Source organism: Sapajus apella, unplaced genomic scaffold (genome assembly GCF_009761245.1).
Source record: "Sapajus apella isolate SASKATOON/1434 unplaced genomic scaffold, GSC_monkey_1.0 scaffold7, whole genome shotgun sequence".
NCBI lineage: Eukaryota > Metazoa > Chordata > Mammalia > Primates > Cebidae > Sapajus > Sapajus apella.
The window spans coordinates 28272754-28295146 of record NW_022436947.1 but is presented as its reverse complement, the minus strand read 5'-3'; the positions used below and the strand labels follow the sequence as shown (position 1 = coordinate 28295146).

The 22393-nt window shown below is 37.3% G+C and overlaps 1 long non-coding RNA gene and 1 other non-coding gene across 3 annotated transcripts; both read left to right on the top strand.

Annotated features, from left to right (window-relative positions):
* Positions 1–266: 266 nt before the first annotated feature.
* Positions 267–8821, top strand: LOC116549964. Of its 2 annotated transcripts, none has more exons than XR_004268176.1 (3): positions 267–364; positions 3637–3721; positions 8712–8821. It is a non-coding gene; the product is annotated as an uncharacterized LOC116549964 (long non-coding RNA). The 2 variants fall into 2 exon arrangements; XR_004268177.1 differs by lacking the exon at positions 267–364 and adding an exon at positions 785–1107.
* A 12047-nt stretch (positions 8822–20868) lies between these two features.
* Positions 20869–20970, top strand: LOC116550445. Its single transcript, XR_004268414.1, has one exon. It is a non-coding gene; the product is annotated as a U6 spliceosomal RNA (small nuclear RNA).
* Positions 20971–22393: the final 1423 nt, after the last annotated feature.

Genomic DNA, 22393 nt, shown 5'->3' with positions numbered 1-22393 from the left:
ACTGTCCTATACAAGGACCCATACATAGAGTGTGATCGTAGACTCGTGCTCAGAGATCACAGAGTCTGTGTCTTTGGACTGGTCTATTCTCCACGGCTGTGGGGAGACAAGGCAATTTACCTCACTTCATCAGCGACCTTACTGAAGTGGTAGAAAAAGCTTCTATTTTAGAGTTTAAACTTAACCAAAACGTATTACTTAAAAGCCAAAAAAAACAAACAAACTTAAGTACTTTGACACCATTTGTGTTTTTCAGCTCTATGCGACTCATTTTCATCCAGCAGCACCTCTCCAAAACCTGAATTTCCACAAGAAAGCCATATAGCAATTAACAAGTATTGCAAGGATTGCTTTTGCAATAAAGGTAAACTTGGGAGCTATTGCTTAGAATTTTCAAAAATGTACAAGTGGTAGGATGGTTCCAGGGGCAGTGCATGAGTACATATATCATGTAAATAGACCAGCCTAGAAAACGCAGCACATTGCTTTGTTTATATCAGGCAGTACCACAACCCATTTTTTCTGAATATTTTTTGCTGCTTTGTGCTTCTCTTTTTTTAACCCCTTTCTGACTGCAGAGATCATATGTACTCATTGTTGAAAATATGGAAAGTAAAGGAAGTACAAATTCCACTACCCACAGTGCCTTCTGGATTTCCTAAAGCTATGACAACACTCTCAAATATATTAATGAAAGAGACTCTTGATAAAAACTGAATTTTACTTTTTCTTTGCCATTAAATTTGTGTCTAACAGAATAAACTTAGGGAGAAATTGGCCCTTTCTGCTGTTCTTCAATGTCATTTTACTTACATAGTTGTTATTATTACTAACTAATAATAAGCTTTCTCTCTGAGCACTTAGCATGTGTCAGCTGAACGCTAAGCACTGCACATAAATGCTCTCACTTAGTGAAAAAACTAGAAGCCTGGCACTGTCCCCAGTAACGGATTACCAATCATTTAGTGGGAGCTCAGAGTGCTTATATAACATGCCCAAGGCCATGTGGGAGATAGGATTCAACCCCAGCTCTCTGAAATCATCACCACTATCTTAGATGTGAAAGGAATGGAGGGAAGATGCTAATTTATTGAGATTCTCCATTAGGTAAGTAATTGTGCAGGATACTTCACATGCTGATTGTGTTCAATTCTCACAGTCTCACAAGACAAACATTATTGCCACTTACAAATGTGGAAGGAAACTTAGGCTTAGTGGGACTAAATATTTTATTAAAAGTCACACAGCTGATAAGTGGGAGAGCTAGAAGAATGACTTTGCTTTCTCTGTTTCCTTGACCACATGAGAAAAAAAATTTTCTACTTGACCACATGAGAAAAAAAAATTTTTGACACCTCTTTCCCCCACCTGACTTTGTAAGATCAAAATGTGTTGCCCATTTTGGTAAATTTTCACAAGACAATGCACAAATTGGACTGGAAGGCTTTTTCAATGAATGAATGAATCTATAGAATCCTGCTAATCTGGACTGATGTCCAGCTTTGGAGATTTCACCAGAGACTCAGCATAATGCCTAAAGATTGTACTGAATGCATAATCTGATGTCTTAATATTTTAATGTTTAGTCTCAGTTTACAATAAACAAGGAAGAGTAGATTTGACAGTCTAGCTTAAAAGAAATAGCATTTTTTTAAATGTGTGGAGGAATTCAAGCCTATTACTTAAGTTTTCCCAAAGTGTTCTTCCACTTATCAGTGAAATACTAAATGAAAAAATAAACAGATCTGTTATCACTGAGAATACGTGTTTGCCCATAAAAATCACTTTTTAAAGAAATTATAAATGGCTTAAAAAATGATATAAGAAACCTAGGTTAGCAGCAGTTACTATAGATTATTTATTTATTCAACAAATATGAGGGAAAGGAAGTGTGGTATATGGAGGAGATGATTGCTTAAATAATGAGGTCAGAGGAGCTCTCCTTGTAAGTCACTATAAGGCTGTAATTCCTGCCTTATAGTGACAATGCAAGAATGTGGGAGAAGTATTCAGAGCTCCCTGTGCATACATGATGCTATGGTTTTATTTTATAGATGAGAAAACAGATGTGGCTTAATGGTGTTACACTCAGTTGCTGCCAATTGGCAAAGCTTAGATTGAATTCAGGTTTTCTGATTCTAGGGGCTGTGTGAATTCAGGTTTTCTGATTCTAGGGGCTGTGATCTTCTCATTTTGCCTGGCAGTGGTGTTGTTTCCTCCGGGTACTGATCACACTTGTACAAATGGACAGATGTTGAAAATACATCCACTGGTGGATGAACCTAAAATGAATGCCAATTTTTCATTTTTATAAAAGTTTCTATTTGATGTATTTGTGTTTTGAGAGTATATTTGCTGTTCAATATAATTTTGTGTCTATTGAATGTGTTTTACAAATTATAATCTCTAAGGATATGAATTAATGTACATTAATGTGTAACTAATGTTACAGCTCCTTTTCTAGTCACTTGGGTTTTCATGTTGTCTTTAAGAACTGAGTGCAGTTATAGGAAACACATTTGGAATGATGGCATAAGTCAGCCCTAAAGGAATAGCTAAAGTCCTGGAAGGAACCTTGTAGAGTCCTGTCAAGACAAATAAGGGTGGTGATTTAGAATAAAGAACCAATTATGCAAATACCATTATGGTATAAAAATACTGTTAGATTTGTTGGGAAGAATTTTTATATATAGCAGTTCTAGTTAATTATTAAATTTATTTTAAAAATCATACCATTAAGAAAACAGCAGACAGAGATTTTAGTATATATAATCAGAGTTAAAGATTACATACAAAGAGTACATTTAGTTATAAGAAAAAGAGTAGTATCCCAATATAATTGGCAAATAATACAATTTCATCAAAGAATAAAAGGTAGAACTATTGAGGAAATAGTAAAAATGTTTCTGGTTGCTAGTAATCATGGAATGTAAATTAAGACAAAATAACTTATTTTTCCACTTAATGACAGGATATGATTTAGAAAATGTAATGAAAATGGCATTTTTATATCTTGCAAGTGGGAAGACATATTGATGCAACCCTCTTGAAAAACAATTTGGCAATATGAATCAAGAGCCATGAAAAGGCTTATGCCATTATAATTAGTCAATTTATAGAAATTTGTTTTGTAAAGGTAAACTAAAATAACTATTATAATTAGTAAGTCAATTTTTAAAAATTTGTTTTTTAAAAGTAAACTAAAATAAGGGAAAACCCTTATTGGGAAAGATGTTTATTTCAATATTGTCTAGAACACAAAAAATATTGGAAGAAAAAAATATAACAATAAATAAATAAAGTCATGTTAGGTAAATTAGAGTGGATCTCCGTGGTAGAAGATTATGCAACTGATAGAAATGATGATAATAAAATTCACATAGCAACATAGAAGTGCCTTAACTAGAATCCTTGGTGAAAAATGAGCATGTGAAATAGAATGTAGGCTATTGTCACTATATACAATTATTTAGAGAAGACTGAAAGGAAATATTAAAAGATTTGTAAGTTATTTAGAGATAGTGGGATTATAGATATTTTATTTTTACTTTCCATATATAATCTTCAATGTTGTTATAATTATTTAACAATGAAAATGTAATTGATAGTGTATTATTACTATTTCCTTAATTCCAGAATGGCTGTAATGTTGGCAGTAAATATGAAACCTTCTTTTACACACCAATATTTACAAGAATGGCATATTCACATGCAGTGTGTGGTAAGTTGCATCATTTCTCTTTGAACTGGGCCGATAATTTTCAAGCTAACAAACCTGTTCTCCCATGAAAGTAAGTTGCCATTAACGACCTTACTCTTACTATACACAAGCAATAGTTAACAAAGACCTATTATTTTGAAATGGCAAATGCTTCCTATACTCAGATGTTTTTATACATTCACAATTCACAAGCAATCAGCCTGACTAAAGCACTGGGATTTTAAAAATGCATTGAGACAGCTTCTTCACATGCCTGGGAGACAATTTAACCCAGAGGTTCAAATGCAGAATGCATGTTTATAAGAAAGGTCACTGATTTTTCACCACTTAGGAAAGCCATGCTACATGTGCCAAGAGAGATATACTTTAAGGCTTTCTGCCTTGAAAGATAGATAAAAATCACTTTGTATCATTCACCTCCTAGATTTTCTAAAACCTAACTTGGAGAGACATCCAGTTCTGTAGGTTAAGCGGAGAATAATGCAAATAGCTTGAGTTTAAACTATATTCAATTTTATAGAAGATTCCACATTTCTGAGCTTTTCGTCTTAAGCCTGCATCTCTTTTTCTGTTCCCCATCTTGATTCATGTTTCTGTTTTCTAGGCATTTTCCTAAGAGAAAAACCTAGAGGTTATTCCAGACTCCTCTCTCTCCTTCATTCAGAGACTGTCTATCGGCTTTTATCAACTGAACCTCTAAAAAATGCTTCTTGAGTTGAGTCTCTTTCTACACTTGAAATATTGTATTAGCTTTTTGATAGCTTCTTCTAGACTTATTTTTTCAAACAATATTTTAAAATTTTTAGCTTTTGCCTGGGTGTGGTGACTCACACCTGTAATCTCAGCACTTTGGGAGGCTAAGGTGGACAGATCACTTGAGGTCAGGAGTTCAAAACCAGCCTGGCTAACATGGTGAAACTCCATCTCTACTAAAAGTACAAAAATTAGCCAGGTATGGTGGTGTGGGCCTATAATACCAGCTACTTGGGAGACTGAGGCAGGACAATCACTTGAACCTATGAGGCAGAGAATGCAGTGAGCTGAGATCACACCACTGCACTCCAGCATAGGTGATGAAGGAGACTCCATCTCAAGAAGATAATACATATTTTTTAGCTTTTATATTAAAAAATCTTTGGTGACTCTTTACTGTCTGCGGGATAAAGTCCAATTTTCTTTTTTTTTCTTTTTGTTATAACATTATCAATGTAATTAATACCACTGAACTCTACACTTAAAAGTGGTTAAGATGGTAAATTTTGTTCTGTATATTTTACCACAGTAAAAACACTGGAGAAAAAAGTACATTTTTTAAAAAGTGGTTCAGTAGCTTGTCTAAAATCACATAGCTATTAAGTACAGACATTATTATTCAAAAACTCCTTGCCGGACCCCAAAACATAGTCCTTTTCTAGCATAGTCATGGTTTTCATGCTGCTTCATGAACAGTACAGTATTTTATTTGAATAAAGATTCTTTACTGCCCTATTGTACACTTTTAATATAAAAATGATTAATGCTTACTTCTTACATTACTATTTCAGATTTAAACTGTGATCTTAGTTTTGTGAAATTTAGCGTATCTTCATGTGTTTGGAAATTGAAGGGTTAGCCCTATAGTGCCTGAATGTTTCTTCTTAGTCATTGCATCTGTAATCCATATATTTTTCTCCAAATAAAAAGTGATACCTTAAATTATGACTTAGCAAGCTTCTTATACATTGGCCTTGCATGTAAATAGAGATAATAGGAAAAGATTTTTCTTCAGAACTATAATTTTAAAAAATTTATCTCTAATTACTACTCATAAATATCCTTTGAAAAGTCTTTAAAATCACCTATACACTTTAAGTGACTGATGCCAAACTTCAACAGTTAGCTGCTATAATGTAATCTGATCTTAGAATTCATCTAGTGCTTAATGGTAAATTTTTTCACATGTCTGGGACTAACTCTTCCAAGCCTTGTCAATAGATCTGGGTCACTTAAGCACAGCACTCTTTATCACTCTCTGAGGATCCTGTGACTCTCTGGTATCTCCCCAAAAGTTGATCGTTTTAAAAATATATTGGTAAGTGGTCACCCACTTTTTAACTCGTTTCTCTATTTTTTCACCTCTTCCTCATGCACTTCATACCTAGACGCAATCCACTATTTTCATTTCCTTAATTCCAAGAGGCCTTTGCTTGATTCCATGCCCTTGTATTAAAATATTTTCTGTGGTACATGACATATAACCATTATCTGCTCATATATGTCTCCTTACTGCATTATGAGTCACTCAGAACAGGGACTATGTCTTGTTTATCACTGTATACCAATCTTCTGGCCGAGGATAAAGACTCTAGATACATTAACTAAGTGAGTAAGTGATTAATCTGATAGTGTAGAATGTAGATTAAGTTAATGTGACCCTCCAAAAAGATGACTCTGGTTTTCATAGGTGTGGAGTTTTGGGTGGGGAGATGCTGGGAAGGGGGTAGGAGCTGCCTTCAAGGTCAGGAATTAAAGATTAAGTCAAGACTATAATTAAATATGATTAGAGGAACAGATACCTTGTGTCATATTTCCTGGAACCTCCCATAGATAGCTTTTCTTGATGCAGATGGGCCAGATTTATATATTCTGCTAAGAACCTGAAATAGAGAGAATCTGTAATTATTGATAGAAGTAGAACCCCGTAGTTTGACAGGAAGCTGAGTTGAGGGCAGGGCGGGCTTTTGCTCTTGAATATTAAGAAACTTAACAAACACATACACGCATTGACTAGAAGTGGATCAAATGACATTCCAGCTAGAAGAAACAGAATGTGCAAAGCCTCAGAGATGTGAAAGTGTGTACCATGTTTGAGGGATTTCCAAAACTTTCATTTGGTGTGAAGATACCTTGTGAGGGAGCAATAGAAGTGGATTAGTGACTTTTGGGAAAGGGTGAAAGATCCAAGGTGACCCCCATGGTACTTGCCTCCTGGTGTTCGTTCACATGTAATTCTCTCTCACTAAGTATGGGCAAAAACAGTGACTGCATTCTAATTAACAGAATATTGAATTGTGATGATATATTACTCCTATGATTATACTACATTCTATAATACTCCATGTTGGTAGCAGACTCACTCCCTGTCTCCTCTTGCTGGTTTTGAGGAATTAAGTTGCCATGCCTTCTGTAGACACAAGAAGCTGAATGCTGCCAACAACTACTTATAAACAGGGAAGCAGATTCTACCCTGACTGAGCCTCCCTGTAGTAATCACCTGCATTTGAGTGCAGGCAGAACCTCTGACTTGATTCTAACCAACAAAATAGGACAAAGGTGATGGAATATCACTCTATAATTTCATTATGTTATGTTCGTCTGCCTTGCTAGCATACTATCTCTCTCTCTCTGCCTTTTTATTTTTAAACAATTGTAAGCCTTCATGAATCCTATAGCTACAAGAAAGTGAAAATGAATGCTTCCAATAAAAACATGAGCAGGGAAATGTATCCTTCCCTAGTTGAGCTTGCAGATGAGAACCTAGCTCAGGCCAGGTCTTTGTGCTATAGTAATTTGTTACTCAGCAACAGGTAACTGATACAATAGCAGGAAGCAGAAGCCCCTGATAATCTCCACTTTAATCTCCAACAATCTATGTAAACAGTTAAAATATTTTTCAAGGGGGAGACAATTTATCAAGATTTGTCAAAGCCTCGTCAAGTATTTTATTAATTTTCTATTAGTTTGAAGAAGTAAAAAATTATTAAAGCCAGTTTTACAGATTAATCTTCTACTTTCTTTTTGCTTTTGCCCTTTTATATGTGCTGATCTTTATCTCCAATATAAGCTATGTCCAAAGCCAACTCTTCTTGTCTAGTTTGAGTTGAAATGCCTTTTACTACCATCAACTGCTTTTAGATCATCCTGATAGCTCATTTTTATTTTAAAAATCACATTCTCACTTTATAAATATGTGGTACTTTTTAAGTGAATTCCAGCTATCTCTGAACATGCCACATAGGTGAATATTAATTAGAATATTATATACATTTATTATCTAGTTTACTTTTGTAAATAAATTGTAAAGGAAAACTATGGAAAAATATACTTACTCTAGACATTCTCTATGATGATTTATGACAGATGAAAGAAACAATAAAGGATGCTAACAAAGCAATGTCTTTGGACAATCTGAACCTGGTAGGTTTGATGCATTTTAATTGCAAATAAATGACAAATGATGGTGCATTATTATGATTTTTTTATTTATCAGTATGCTTGCTATTTTTTACATATTATAATTACTCTTCTGTATTTTTATGTATGTCTGTGCCATGGTATATTTCCTTGACTAGTTTTTAAGTCAGTAGGAATTGTATCGGGGGATGCAAAATGAAGTTTAGGAAGACTTAAGTAAGTTAAAGAATGTTTGTAACCAATAACCTTGTTCTATAGATGATTCGCTTCTGAACATCATCTCCATAAAATGTGCCTTATAAAAAATAACTTCACTTTCACAGAAATAGGTTGATAAAATGTTGCGTTAATATTATTAACGACTTTCCATCAAATGGTATATGCAGTTTACTGAAAAGAAAAACAGAGCTAATGGTAATAGATGTAAATGTACGAAGAAGAGAACTGTAGTTCTATAGCTGGAGAAGCCTGGAAGATATCTCTTCCAACTTTCTTATTTTACAGTTGAGGACGCTGAAATCCAGAAAACTGATTGGTTAAAGTTATGTCTAAGTTTAGATCATGTGAATGGCTCCTCTGGGTTTCCAGTGCACAATCTGCATGGCTGTATGATTAGCACAACCCTGTTTGATTTCATTCTATTTCTTTGAAGTTTAAAGATTAACTACTTTGTTTTGGATGACATTTGTGTTTTCCAAGATGTATACTGTGTTAGAGCTCTTGTGTGGAATTCATGCAAAGAAACCAAAAGAGCCATTTATGATTTGAACTATGGTCTCAGACTAAATCCTTCTCATATTTGTACTTTAATTTTAAGAGGGGCTATCATCAAATCTATTACAGATGTAAATGAGCAGTTTGAAGGGAATAAGGATCACAAAGGTAAACACAATCTTTGTGTTATTTATTTTTCTAAAACAAAATGGGATACATGTACAGAATGTGCAGGTTTGTTACATAGGTATACATGTATCTTGGTGGTTTGCTGCACCTCTTGACCTGTCCTCTATGTACCCTTCCCTCATACCTCACCCCCCTCAACCCTCCCACAGGCCTGATATGTGTTGTTCCCCTCTTTGCATCAATGTGTTCTCAATGTTCAACTCTTACTTATGAGTGAGAGCATTCAGTGTTTGGTTTTCTATTCCTGTGTTAGTTTGCTGAGGATAATGGCTTCCAGCTTCATCCATGCCCCTGCAAAGGACATGATCTCATTCCTTTCTATGGCTGCATAGTATTCCGTGGTGTATATGCACCACATTTTCTTTATCCAGTCTATCATTGATGGGCATTTGGGTTGCTTCTATGTCTTTGCTATTGTAAATAGTGCTACAATAAACATATGTGTGCATGTGTCTTTATAGTAGAATGATTTATATTCCTTTGGGTATAAATCCAGTGATGAGATTGTTGGGTCAACTGATATTTCTGGTTCTAGATCCTTGAGAAATTGCCATACTGTCTTCCATAATGGTTGATCTAATTATATTCCCAGAAACAGTCTAAAAACATTCCTGTTTCTTCATAGCCTCGCCAGCATCTATTGTTTTCTGACTTTTTAATAATCACTATTGTGACTGGCGTGGGATGGTATCTCATTGTGTTTTTGATTTGCATTTCTTTGATGATCAGTGATGTTGATCATTTTTTCATGTTTCGTCATTGTGTAAATGGCTTTTTTGAGAAGTGTCTGTTCATATCTTTTGCCTAATTTTTGACAGGGTTTTCTTTTTCTTGTAAATATGTTTAAGTTCTTTGTAAATTCTGGATATTAGACCTTTGTCAGATGAGTAAATTGCAAACATTTTATCCCATGTTGTAGGTTGTCTGTTCACTCTGATGATAGTTCCTTTTGCTGTTGAGAAGCTCTTTAGTTTGATTAGATCCCATTTGTCAATTTTGGCATTCGTCACAATTGCTTTTGGAATTTTTGTCATGAAGTCTGCCTGTGCCTATGTCCTGAATGGTATTGCCTAGGTTTTCTTCTAGGGTTTTTATGCTTTGGGGTTTTACATTTAAGTCTTTAATCCATATTGACTTAATTTTTGTATAAGGTGTAAGGAAGGAGTTCAGTTTCAGTTTTCTGCATATGGCTAACCAGTTTTCTCAGCACCATTTACTGCAGTGGAGAGGCAGGTTTGTTGAAGATCAGATGGTTGTAGACGTGCAGTATTATTTCTAAAATCTCTGTTCTGTTCCATTGGTCTATATGTCTGTTTTGGTACCAGTACCATGCTGTTTTGGTTGCTGCAGACCTGTAGTATGATTGAAGTCAGGTAGCATAATGGCTCCGATTTGTTCTTTTTGCTTAGAATTGTATTGACTATACGTGCTCTTTTTTGGTTCCATATGAAATTTAAAATAGTTTTTTTCTAATTCTGTGAAGAATCTCAATGATAATTTGATGGGAATAGCATTGAATCTATAAATTACTTTAGGCACTATGGCCATTTTCATGATGCTGATTCTTTCTATCCATGAGCACGGAATGTTTTTCCATTTGTTTGTGTCCTCTCTTATTTCCTTGAGCAGTGGTATATAGTTCTCCTTGAAGAGTTCCTTCACATCCCTTGAAAGTTGTATTCCTATGTATTTTATTCTCCTTGTAGCAATTGTGAATGGGAGTTCATTTATGATTTGGCTATCTGCTTGTCTATTGTTGGTGTATAGGAATACATGTGATTTTTGCACATTGATTTTCTTCTGAGACTTTGCTGAAGTTGCTTATGAGTTCAATAATTTTTGGGCTGAGATGATGGGGTTTTTTTTTTAATTTTACTTTAAGTTCTGGGGTATATGTGCAGATCTTGCAGGATTGTTACACAGGTATACCACATGCCATGGTGGTTTGCTGCCTCCATCCCCCCATCACCTACATTAGGTATTTCTCCTAATGTTTTCCCTCCCCAATCTCCCCGCTCCCTGCTATCCCTCCCCTAGCCTCCCACCCCCCAACAGACCCCAGTGTGTGATGTTCCCCTCCCTGTGTCCATGTTTTCTCATTGTTCAACACCCACTTATGAGTGAGAACATGTGACGTTTGGTTTTCTGTTCTTGTGTCATTTTGCTGAGAATGATCATTTCCAGATTCATCCATGTCTCTACAAAGGACATGAACTCATTCTCTTTTATGGCTGAATAGTGTTCCATGGTGTATATGTGCCACATTTTCTTTATCCAGTCTATCATTGATGGGCATTTGGGTTGGTCCCAAGTCTTTGCTATTGCAAACAGTGTCGCAATGAACATACATGTGCATGCATCTTTATAATAGAACAAATCATAATCCTTTGGCTATGTACCCAGTAATGAGATTGCTGGGTCAAATGGTATTTCTATTTCTAGATCTTTGAGGAATCACCACACTGTTTTCCACAATGGTTGAACTAATTTATATTCCCAGCAGCAGTGTAAAAGCATTCCTATTTCTCCACATCCTCTCCAGCATCTGTTGTCTCCAGATTTTTTAATAATCGCCATTCTAACTGGCATGAGATGGTATCTCAATGTGGGTTTGATTTGCATTTCTCTAATGACCAGGGATGATGAGCATTTTTTCATATGTTTGTTGGCCACATAAATGTCTTATTTTAAAAAATGTTTGTTCACATCCTTTGCTCACTTTTTGATGGGGTTGTTTGTTGTTTCCTTGTAAATTTGTTTAGGTTCTTGATAGATTCTGTATATTAGCCCTTTGTCGGATGGGTAGATTGCAAAAAATTTTTCCCATTCTGTTGGTTGCTGGTTCAGTCTTATGCTTGTTTCTTTTATCTGGAGTTAATTTTTATATAAGGTATAAGGAAGAGGTCCAGTTTTAGCTTTCTGCACATGGTTTGCCAGTTTTCCCAACACCATTTATTAAACAGGGAATCCTTTCCCCATTGCTTGTTTTTGTCAGGTTTGTCAAAAATCAGATGATTATAGGTGTGTGGCATTACTTAGGGGCCTCTGTTCTGTTCCATTGGTCTATATCTCTCTTTTGGTACCAGTATGATGCTGTTTTGATTACTGTAGCCTTGTAGTATAGTTTGAAGTCTGATAGCATGATGCCTCCCACTTTATTCTTTTTGCTTAGGATTGTCTTGGCTATGCAGGCTCTCTTTTGGTTCCATATGAAGTTTAAGGTGGTTTTTTCCAGTTCTTTGAAGAAGGTCAGTGGTAGCTTGATAGGGATAGCACTGAATCTATAAATTACTTTGGGCAGTATGGCCATTTTCACGATATTGATTCTTCGTAACCATGAGCATGGAATATTTCTCCATCTTTTTATATCCTCTCTTATTTCCTTGAGCAGTGGTTTGTCGTTCTCCTTGAAGAGGTCCTTCACGTCCTTTGTTAGTTGTATTCCTAGGTATTTTATTCTCTTTGTAGCATTTGGGAATGGGAGTTCACTCGTAACTTGGCTCTCTGTCTGTCGTTAGTGTATAGGAATGCTTGTGATTTTCGCACATTGATTTTGTATCCTGAGACTTTCTGAAATTGAGAAGTCTACTTCTATCAACTCATCCATCTGGTCCTCTGTCCAGTTCTGTGCTCTTGATGGATAGACACTGCAATCATTTGGAGGAAAAGAAGCACTCCAGCCTTTATGGTTCTCAACACTTTTTCATCAATTCTTTCTTATCTTCATGAGTTTGTCTAGTTTCAGTCTTTGAAGCTGCTGACCCTTGAATTGGGTTTTTGTCATGGCCTTTTTGTTCTTGATGCTGTTGTTGTTGCTTTCTGCTTTTTTGTTTTGCTTTCAGTAGTCTGGTCCCTCTTCTGTAAGGCTGCTGCAATTTGCTGGGTTTTCACTTCTGGTTCTATTTATCTGGTTTGCTCCTGTGCCCAGAGATGTCACTTAAGGAGGCTGGAGAGCAGCAAAGATGGGTGCTTCCTCCTTCTTCTGGAACCTCTGAGATGCCATTAGTCAATAATGTGCTGATAATAAGTGGCCAATTTGCTATATGATCCAAAATTTTGAAGATTTCAGGGACAGAAATTTGTGTGTGCATGTGTGTTTGTGTGTGTGTTTATTAAATATTGGATTTAAAAAAATTTACTTTAAGTTCTGGGATACATGTGTTTAACGTGCAGGTTTGTTACATAGGTCTACATGTGCCATGGTGGTTTGCAGCACCTATCAACCCATCATCTAGATTTTAAGTCCTGCCTGCATTAGGTATTTGTCCTAATGCTCTCCCTCTTCTTGCCACTCACCCCTGACAGGCCCTGGTGTGTGATGTTCCCCTCCCTGTGTCCATATGTTCTCATTGTTCAACTCCCACTAGTTAGTGAGAACATGTGGTGTTTGGCTTCTATGCCGATGTTAGTTTGCTGAAGATAATGGTTTCCAGCTTCATCCATGTCCATGTCCCTGCAAAGGACATGAACTCATTGTATTTTATGGCTGCATAGTATTCCATGGTGTATATGTGCCACATTTTTTTTATCCAGTCTATCATTGATGAGCATTTGGGTTGTGCATAGTGCTGCAATAAACATACATATTCATGTGCCTTTATAGTAGAATGATTTATAATCCTTTGGGTATATACCTATTAATGGGTAACTTGAGAGTCATCAGCATTTGAAGATATTGAAAGCTGTAGTCCTGGATTAGGTCATTAATAGAGAATGGAGAAGAAAAAGGAATTTAGGATAAGCTCTAAGGTAAACCAATATTTAGAATTTGAACATAGTAAAAGGAATTAGTAAAAAAAATGAGAATGAGTGTTATAGTCTGACTAGTTCTTCTTGCCTGCTGCTCAGAAAAAAACGAATACACTGAGAACAGCAGGTATTGCAGCAGAGAACCAGTTCAGTAATCACAGGGCAGCTGCATGAGGAGAATGAGAGATATTTGTCAAATCTGCCTCCCCAATAATTAATAGGCTAGAGTTTTTAAGGATATGCTGGTGGGCAAGGGGCTGGGAAACTGAATCAGTTGATTGGCTGAGGATATAATTACAGGCATGTTGAAGCTGTAGCTGGGTCAGTTCCCAGCCAGAGGTCACAGGACCAGTTGAATCAGTTCTTTGGTATGGGTCACAGATCAAGGTGGAATCTCTTGGTCTGCCAAAATGATAACTCTGAAAAATATATCAGAAAGCAGTCCTTTAGGTCTCACAATAGTGATTTCTCTATAAGAGCTGCAGGAGAAGTTACACATTTTGTGACCTCTGGGGCAGTAAGCAACTATAGTAAAGTAAGCTAAGCAAAGCAAGCAATGGATGGTTATAATTTTACATACTTATTCTTTAGCAAAGTTTAGACCCCCACCATAACTCTAACACCGTGGCCTTTTACTAGTACTTACAAATGTGGTTTTAATCTTTGAACAAGGAGGAGGTAAGTTCAAGGAACGGCCTCTGCACAAGGATGAGTACAAGCATTTTAGCCTGTGCTCAATTTTCCTTACTGCTGTGATTTTTGCAAAGCTGATTTTAGGAGCAGATAAGAAGGTAGGAAGAAATGGAGACATTTGGTGTCAGGAATATATAATGAAAGGTGAATCTTTCTCCTACTCTATATTTCCAGTCCTCTCCCTAGCGGTAGTTTCTGATGTATCCTTCCAGGAGATATAAGCTATATCCTTCCAGGAGGTGTAAGCTGATACTTTATATAAGACAATTTATATTTTAAAAAAGATATTCAAATCCAAATAGGAATATACAATAATATTATTTTGTGACTTTGAAGTTCATCTTGATGATCTTACCATATATTAACACATTGACCTCTTCCTTACTGTGACTTCATTGTACTTGAAGCTTATCTTCAAAGTCTAAGCAACCCTCTGCTATTCAGGTGAGACTTATAAAAGAATATTCTATTTACACACCCCCCCCCACACACACACAGAGTGAGAGAGAGAGAGAGAGACAGAGAGAGAGACAGAGAGAGAGAGAGAGAGAGAATAAAAAGCCACCTAAAACAAAGCACTCTAATTTGAGTTAATGAGTTAATGATACTTGGAACATCAGATTTGACCCTAATTTTGAGATTTAATAATTGCCAGAACTGAGAATGATAGAAAACTAACAGAATATTATTCTTAATCTCAAGAAGAAAGAAATCTGGAAAAATTAGAAAAAGTTTCCCTTATGTAGTTTTCAAGCATTGAAAATAATAGAATTAAATGAATGGCCTCTGACAAGACAGTGGAATGTAGAGTTATTAAAACTATCCAGGCCGGGCACGGTGGCTCAAGCCTGTAATCCCAGCACTTTGGGAGGCCGAGGCGGGTGGATCACGAGGTCAAGAGATCGAGACCATCCTGGTCAACATGGTGAAACCCCGTCTCTACTAAAACTACAAAAAATTAGCTGGGCATGGTGGCGCGTGCCTGTAGTCCCAGCTACTCAGGAGGCTGAGGCAGGAGAATTGCCTGAACCCAGGAGGCGGAGGTTGCGGTGAGCCGAGATCGCGCCATTGCACTCCAACCTGGGTAACAAGAGCGAAACTCCGTCTCAAAAAAAAAAAAAAAAAACTATCCAATCATAAACTCTGGCTGCTCTGCTAGAATCCTTGCTCCAATTAAGTAAATAAGCAGGTTATTGAGGTTTTATGAAGTTATAAGTAGAAAAATTTAACATGCTCTTTTCTAAACAAGTTAGTAATTAGCAGGTCTAAATAATTTCTTCTCTATGTGTATATGTCTGAGCAGTTGGGTTTCTTACTAAAGTGAATCAATCAGCCTTATAAAATAACTAATCACTGGATGCTTACACTACCATCAGATTATTTGGATTCATTTATTAGATTGCTTGTGTAATAGTAAAATAACTTTTTATACTACAGGAATAGACTTTGAATAATAAGAATAATATAATTAATTGCTGTAACAAATATGCAGTGACTTTGAGATAAAAATTTCCCATACTTTTGTTCACTTAGTGACCATTGCATTCAAGTATCATTAATGAAGTGTTAGAAACTCACATAGTATAGTTGAATGTCATCTTTTTTCTTTTATATGTTTGTAAAAATATGTCAAATTCATAAATGTTTCGTGAATGTTATGCACTTCAAAAGTCCTAAAATGACTGCTTTCTATGGCAAGTAAGTGCTAGAACAGATGATACAAATTTAATCTACTTTTAAAAATTTATTGTTTTAGTAAAACAGGCTTTTTTTTTTTTCATTCTGTTAGTATAAATATGCATGAACACAAAGCCCTGTGAGTCAACCTGAGACCCTAGGAGTGAAGAAGACTGAGGCCTGGGCAGCTATATCACATCTGTGTTCTTTTAATGTAAAATCACATTCCAAATCCACAAAAAGGCCACTCCATGAATTGCAGCCTATATTTTCCCTGGAAGGACTCATTTTGATCTGATGCACAAAACTCTATGGCTTCAGGCTTTGGCTTGCTCCTGTTTTTTCCTCCCTCCATCTGGTCAAGCTTGTGTGTTTTGTCATGATCATTATCCTCAAAGTCCTTATCCTTATACATTTTCTACCTTTCTTCTGCTGGTAGGAATATTTAAAAAGCATGATCTCTATGATTCTTTCAGCTCAGGGTGAGTCTTTGTCCACTTATTACAGGCAAGAAGGGTTCTTCCTAGGGTGTTGTTTGTTTTTCTCACAGATTCCCACATACCCAGATTTTTCCTACCAAGCTGAGGGTGATCATTTTTTCAGAATTTTGTCTGGGTTAGCAAGATGGCAAAATATAAGGTCAGTGACTTTAGTTTCTTTCACAGAAATGTTGATTAGCAACTATCTACAGACAAGAATACCTTTGTGAAAAATACTGGAACCCGAGAGGAGGTCATGGGGAGGAGAGACAGGGGAGGTGAGACTGAACCACTCCCTTGGAGTACAAAAACTAAGAAGAGTCACATTACAAGGGTTAGATAAGTGGCTTCATTTTGACCATGTTGCCCCTCTCACAGGCTGGCAGAGTGCCACTCCGAGGGACCCTTGGGGCTTATGGATTCTCCAGTGAGAAAAAAAGAGCCTGAGGTAGTCAGCTTCCCTAGCATTTTAGAGTGCTTCCCAGGAGGCCCACTTATATCTCACTTCAGGGGAAACACTGGAGGAATTCGCATGGCTAGAACACAAGGGCTGAGCTAAGCACAAGAAAAGGGCGGCAGAGCTTATAGCTATCAGCAGACAAATCTTGGTGCTGGCACTAGATCCCTGCCAGCAGCCTTGACTGACTAGAGAGACCAGCCACTGGCTCTGCCCACCCACAGAACTAAACCAGTTGCCCCAACTAGCCAACAAGGATGGTCAGAACTCTGCCCAGCTGAGATTTCTATCAGTAGCCTGGCCAGGCCACAGAGCCTAGACTATGACCAAACTGACTAGCAGGGCACAGCCTATAGCCCTGCCTGACAAAGAAGCCTGGTTAGGGACCCTTCCCATCCATGAAACAGTTAGCAGCTCTACCTAGGCAAGGGGCCTAACCAGTTACTTTGCCCAACTTTGAGGCCCAGACTATGACCATGCCCAATTGCAGAGTCCAGCCAGTCACCCTGCTTGACCATAGAGCATAGCTAGTAGACTCACCTGACCAAGGAGCCCAGCCAGTAGCCCCGAGTTGATCTCATAACACAGGCACTGGCCCTGCTCTACCAGAGACCCTGGCAGCAAGCCAGTCGGTGGGAATGTAAATTAGTGCAGTCATTATGAAAAACAGTATAAAGTTTCCTCAAAAAATTAAAAATAGGCCTATCATTCATTTGATTCAGCAATCCTATCTCTGGATCTATATCTGAAGGAAATAAAATTAGTATCTGGAAAAGATATCTGCAACCCCATGTTCGTTGTAGCATTATCCACAATGGCCAAGACATGGAATCAACCTAAGCATCTACTGTTGGAGGAATGGGCAAAGAAAATTTGTGTGTGTGTGTGTGTGTGTGTGTGTGTACATGTCTGTGTGTGCATATATATGTTTGTGCATATATATAGTGTATATATGTGTGTGTGTGTATATATATACACATGGCATATATATACACAATATGTGTGTGTGTATATATATATATATATATATGCACGCACACACACACACATATTGCCATCAGTAGTCTGGCCTATACACACACACACATACACACACACATATATACATAAACACACATACACATACACACACATTTACAAAGGAAAACTCTTCAACCTTATTCCCCCACAAAAAAAAGGGAAATTCTGTCATTTACAACAATGTGGATGGAACTGGGAGATATGCTAAGTGAAATAAGCCAGACAGATTAGAGACTTTAGGCCCATAGTCACCTTGCATTTTCCTAGCGTATAATAGGGAACAGGCAGAATGTACATCCTACTAATTTGCTTATAGCATGTTTGATAGAGTTAATTTTAGCACACAGAACAAACTTTTTGTAGAAAGTGGATTCTCAGGGTGTTGTCAGGTCTCAGCATAGTTTTTCCAGAGATTTAGGAAGATTAGAAGCACTTCTTCCCATGCTTGTATTTTAGGATGGTTAACTTTTTAATCCCCTGAATTGCAAAGGAAGAATTTTGTGCATTGTATTTGACTCAGAAGGAATACTATATGCTAAATATTAAATACTTATATATAATTCCTCTCCAAAATACATAGAAAAAGTTTTTCCTAAATCACGTAATATTTTTTCTCAACATGAGCAATCATGTGTGCATTGACCAAGCAAAAAGGTATAGTGCTCATCTGCTGTGTGTCTGGCTTTGAGTAATCACAGGTTAGATAAACCCTGCCCTCAAAGAGCTTAGGTCTAATGAGAGAAGAAAATAAATACAAATTATGTGAATTTACAACCTGATTTGATGAATTGGGTAAAAAAATTTCATGTAGATACTGTCTCAGTCTGTTTGGTGTTGCTGTAAAGGATTACCTGAGGCTGGTTAATTTATAAAGAAAAGAGGTTAGCTGGGTGTGGTGGCTCACACCTGTAATCCCAACACTTTGGGAGGCCAAGGAAGGAGGATTATTTGAGCCCAGGAGTTTGAGACCAGCCTGGGCAATATAGTGAGACCTCATTTTCACTAAAAAGAAAAAATAATAGCATGGTATCACATGCCTGCAGTCCTAGCTGCTCAGAAGACTGAGATGGGAGGATAACTCCAGCCCAAGAGTTTGAGGTTGCAGTGAGCTATGAGTACACCACTGCACTCCACCCTGGGCCACGGAGAAGAAAAGTGGTTACTTGGCGCATGGTTCTGAAGGCTGTAGATGAAGCATGGTGCCAGCATCTGTTTCTGATGAGGGCTTCAGGCTGCTTCTACTCGTGACAGAAGGCAAAGGGGAGCAAGCATGCTTGGAGATCACATGGCAAGAGGAAGCAAGAGGCATGGAGAGGTTCCAGGCTCTTTTTTTAACAACCATCACTTGCAGGAACTAATAGAATGAAAACTCACTCCTTATGATGGGGAAGGCACTGAATCATTCATGAGGGATTTGCCTCCAGTGACCCAAACACCTTCTGATAGGGATTCTTTTCCAACATTGGGGATCAAAGTTCAACATGAGTTTTGGGAGACAAACATGAAAACTATAGCCAATATATTCTGCAGAACTTGGTGATTATTGATAATGGAGTTGGAAGTTCAGAGAATCTTTACATTTATTCCCTACACATTGGAGGAACAGATTGCTGATTGTTTTTTAAAAGCAAAATGTTTTTGAAATTTTGCCTGAAATGCAAATGAAAATTTTGCATGAAATTTTTGGGCTTCAGAGAGATAAAAAAAAAACATAAATATTTGGCAATGTAAGTGTCTAATGTTGTGTGGTTAGAAATTTTTTAATGTCTCCTTAGTATGCACTTAAAGATTCACACCAACTATTCTAATGCAATACTGTCATTGAATTTAACAGCTTTTTCTGCTATTTAGCTACTATTTTTCCCTTCCTCTTTAAAAATGAATGTTACATGTACGAAATACTAGGAATATGTGCTAACATGTAGCCATAAATGGTATAGTGTAGAGTTGTTAAAATGTGTTTTACCTAAATAATTGTTCCAAGGAAGAAGTTAACTATAGTATTTATTAAACTGGGAAAAATTGCTATGCTTACTTTAACCTAATATCTTTTCAAGATTGTATTCCTAATGTCAAGATTTTTGCAATAAAACTTAAAAGTCTACATTGTTGTTTTTAAAACAAGTGCTTTTCCATTCCACTTTCATTATATTTCATTTTCCATTCATATAGACTGCTAATTCCACTTTCTATGAAAAAACAAAGTATTGCTTCATCTTTCTATTGATGGCAGTCTTTGTTCTCTGCGGCTTGCTTGGAACCAGGCTCTACATTCATGTTTTTAGATGTATGATCTGGGATATAATGAAATAAGGAAACAGAAACATGCAAAAGCATTACTTTCTCATTACCTGCCTCCTTCTAGCATCACTTGAAGCATGTCAGAGCATATCTCATTTGTGGGCATCAGCCCTGTATGTTTTCTTTGAGAGAGGAAGAACGGTTATCTGAGGTCAGCCACGTGTTACCAACATTCCAAGTCTACCTACAGTTGGTATGAGGAGAGAGAATTGCATGGAATGTTACCTACACATTTACCAGGTCCTGTAGGTCTTTGCGGAAATGCAAACCTGTAAAAGGCTGCACTGCACAGATTTCTTTTGTAACTACCCAAGAAGTTCTTCCTGCCTTCTGCACAAAGACCATGGCATTGAAGTAAAAAAAAAGAGTTTAATAGACATGAGGCCAGCCATGTCACATGAGAGATGGAGTTAGCACTCAAAACAGTCTCATCCAATGCTCGTAGGTTAGGGGTTTTACAAAGGCAGTTTGGGGTAATGGGTGGGAGTGGCTAGGCTTGCTGTTGATTGGTTGTGGCAGAGATAAAATCATAGGGTTTCTGTGAAGCTGTCCTGTGCACTGAGTTGCTTCTGGGTGGAGCCACAGGAACAAGGTTGGCATGTCCAGGTGGAAACATCCAGGTAGAAGAACCATGGATGTCAGACATGCAAAAAAAAAAAAAATCCCTGAAAATATATCTCAAAAGCCCAATCTATGTGCTTATTTCAACAGCACATATACTAAAATTGGGATGATACAGAGAAGCATGGCTCCTGAGCAAGGATGACACACAAATTTGTGAAGCATTCCATATTTTTAAATAAAATATTTATAAAATACCTTAAAAACAAGGGGGCCAATCTGTAATAGTGCTGTTACCTGCAGGAATGGCTGGCAAACTATGTGTACACCTTCACAGAATTCAGATTCCTCTCCTCCCCCAGCCTGATGGCCTTGCATTATCTTTACAAAGGTAGACAAGTTTGGGGGAAAGCCTGTTATCATTTAAACTTTAAACTAAATGTCTCCCAAAGTCAGTGTACTAGTCTGTTTTCACACTGCTATAAGGAAATACCTGAGGCTGGGTAATTTATAAAGGAAAGAGGTTTAATTGACTCTAGTTCCTCCTGGCTTGGGAGGCCTCAGGAAACTTACAATCATGGCAGAAGGTGAAGGAGAAGCAAAGACACGTCCTACACCGTACCAGGTGAGACAGAGCTGCACAAAGTGGAAAGAGTCCCACACGTATCAAACAACTAGATCTTGTGAGAACTCCCTCACTATCCTGAGAACCGCACTGGGGAAACTGCCCCCATTATCCAGTCACCTCCCACCAGCTTTTACCCTCAATACCTGGGGTTTATGAGGATTACAATTCAAGATGAGAGAGTTAAGTGGGGACACAGAGCCAAACCATATCAGTCAATTTAGCCTAAGCCCAGGAATAATTAAGGGAAAGGCAAGATAAGGGGTGGATTAAATCATATCTGTTTTACTGCCATAATTTTTTCACTGATCTAATTTTTGCAAAAGCAGTTTCACTTTCAACCCAACATATAGACATCAGAAAAAATGTGCAGGTACAAAAATCTCAGACTTCTGTTTTCCAGCCTAGGAATCTTCCTCTGACATTGGCACCAATTGAATTAGTTCCTTTTTAAATTTATTAAGTAATTATTATGTGCCAAGGATGTGTCCAGGCACTCTATTAGTTGTAGGGGATAAAATTGTAAGTAAAATCAGATGTGGTTCCTGTTGTCACATAGCTTACAGTCTAGAAGATATCGTAAATAATTACACAAATACATGTATATTTACAGCCTGAGTGAACACAGTGTTATGAGAGTGGGGAACAAAAGAACCCGACCTGGTTGCTAGGGTGGTCAGGACTCCTCAGAGGAGCAGTATTTGTGCTAAATTAATTTGGGGAAGGGAGATTCTAGGGTAGGAGGCAGGATGTTCTTGGGAGCGGGGAGAGCATGTGCAAAGGCACCGTGCTCTGCAGGATGATGTAAGGAACTGAAAGAAGTCAGTATGGCTTGGAGTGCAGGATCAGGCAAAGTGTGGTGTGATGTGGTCCCACAGAGGCAGACACATCAGGGTCTTGTAGACTTAAGGGTTTACTGCAAGAGGAGTTGGAGGCCACTGAAGCAAGGGGATAGCATGGAGAAAAGAAGTTAGGGTAAGATGACATATACAAAAGTCCCTAGATTCTTTGTAGGCTTAGCATCCATAAATAAC